The sequence below is a fragment of the Octopus bimaculoides genome, chromosome 7 (assembly GCF_001194135.2).
Source record: "Octopus bimaculoides isolate UCB-OBI-ISO-001 chromosome 7, ASM119413v2, whole genome shotgun sequence".
NCBI lineage: Eukaryota > Metazoa > Mollusca > Cephalopoda > Octopoda > Octopodidae > Octopus > Octopus bimaculoides.
Genome location: NC_068987.1, coordinates 42983524 through 42985704, shown reverse-complemented (window position 1 = coordinate 42985704; position 2181 = coordinate 42983524). Strand labels below are relative to the sequence as shown.

The window sequence follows — 2181 nt, the reverse complement described above, 5'->3', positions numbered from 1 at the left end:
CACACACAGCACATGAAACTCTACGGAAAATACACGACTTTGGCTTTGAATTGGTAGATTACCCACCTTAGTATCCTGACTTAGCCCCCTTCGACTATCACCTCTGTTTACAACTGATGAAACAGCTCAAGAGAACGAAATTTCACTCCGATTTGGAAGTGATCGCTGCTACAAAGGCCTGGTTGGAGGCCCAACCTTCCGAGTTCTTTTTACAGGGATTAGAAAAACTAAAGGACCGCTGCAATAAGTGTGTGAATCTGAGAGGGGAATACGTTGAATAAAATCATAATTAACTGATCCTCCTGTACACAAACGTGTAGCTATATGTTCTGGCACACGTGTTGATACATGTGTAAATAGCAATGCTCCAGACCGCTCTGTGTGGAAGAAAGACGTTATTCTGCAGTTGTGTTCTCGTATTTATAGCAAAGGACATTATTGTCTAATGCGTTTATAACAAAGGATGATATTGTGTAGTGTTCTTGTGTTTATAACAAAAGATGTAATCTGACTGTTTACTGTTGAAATCCTAACTGGCAAAATGATTCGTCATGAGGTCAGATTGATGCTGCATATCAACATAAATATTGATTGCTGCAATAGAAAGAATATCGCACATTGTGAGGAATGGCATAGTTCTTTGTTTTATTATTCTTGGGCGACATACTTCACTTTATCAACCCTGAAATAAAGTAGTACTTTATTTTATCGACCCCGGAAGGAGCTGATACTTTATTTTATGGATCTCGGAAGGGTGTTATACTTTATTTTATCAATCCCGGAAGAATGAAAGGAAAAGTCAACTTCTAGATTTGAACTCATAAACGAAGAGGCGTAACTAAATACTGCAAGGCATATGCTCTAGTGATTCTGTTAATCTACCATTGAAATAAATATTACAAACTTTTACAGACTGCATACAGGTTCTCACTTATTAATTCTAGGAGCGGCAGCACGGTTGAAAACACAAACGTCAGTATATTTAAAGCATGTAACCATATCTACATAGTATGGAATGAACAAGTAAATCTGCCATTGACTCCATTTAAGAGCTCTTCAAAATATACCTCGTAGTTAGTCAATGTGGGACAATTGAGATTGTTCACAGACGATGATTGAATTTTGTATAAACTGGATTTGTCTCTTGTTGCCTTTTCATTACTTAGGGAGAGTTTATGAATAAACAATGAAACAATATGTAAATGTGTGTATGTTTATGTATATGTGTGTAGTCATATGCGTTCGAATAGGAAGAGAATAAAAGAGAAAGAGTAAAAGACATAAAAATGACAAATAGAAAAACAACCAAACTCACAAACTGGCAGATGGGCTGGATGTTATTAAGATAATGTTGAAAGGCTAAAAGAGTCAACACATACTTCCTGATCGATTTTTAATGACGTCCAAAAGAAACTTTTCTAAAACGACCCTCAACAACAAGAAAGTGGACGCATTCCAAATAAAATCCATGTCAGAAGTATTATAGATTTGTATTCATTTCGTGGTGTTTTGGCTCATGAATGTACAAGGCTTGAGAGAAGAGTTTCGAAAACCTGGCATTTCAACAATGCAAAGGGGAGATGTCATCAAAACTGGAGTTAGTTAATTGTTAAAGAAAGATGTTGCTTGTCTAAACATTATAATCGTTACTTAAAATTAACAGAGCGTAGTTGTCAGCTCGTAAATAGCTCTTTTTGGATCAAATGTCAAAATAAAACTCAAGACATCAGCTTTGTTTGTTGTTTTCACTCTCATGTTACTTATTCTTTTGAGAAAGGTTTCTCTTGACAATCATTAAGCAACTGAACTCACACATGCAAAAGACGAACACGGATTTAAACATATCTATCTATCTAGCTTTTATCTTTCTCTTGTTTTAGTCATCAGACTGCAGCTACACTGAGACACCGCCTTGAAGAATTTTCAGTCGAATAAATCGACTTCAGTACAATTTTCTTTTTATTTAAGCTATAATGTTATACGTTTCGGCGTAATACTAATAGTGATAGAGACATTAGTCTTTCTCTATCCCATACAAATAAATCTATGATGAAAAAGAGAACAAACGCCGAGGTTAACGAATAACATCATAATAAATAAATTTTATTTTTTTGGTTGTTTGGCTTTACATAACGTGGTATCTGCTAGCAGGGTCGCCTCTGAGTTGGTGTGTAGTCAGCA

At 35.6% G+C, this 2181-nt stretch overlaps 1 protein-coding gene across 1 annotated transcript in view; it reads right to left on the bottom strand.

Annotated features, from left to right (window-relative positions):
* Window positions 1-2181, bottom strand: part of LOC106882039 (beta-1,3-galactosyltransferase 2) — an 83445-nt gene that overhangs the window by 9734 nt on the left and 71530 nt on the right. The window lies entirely within an intron of this gene.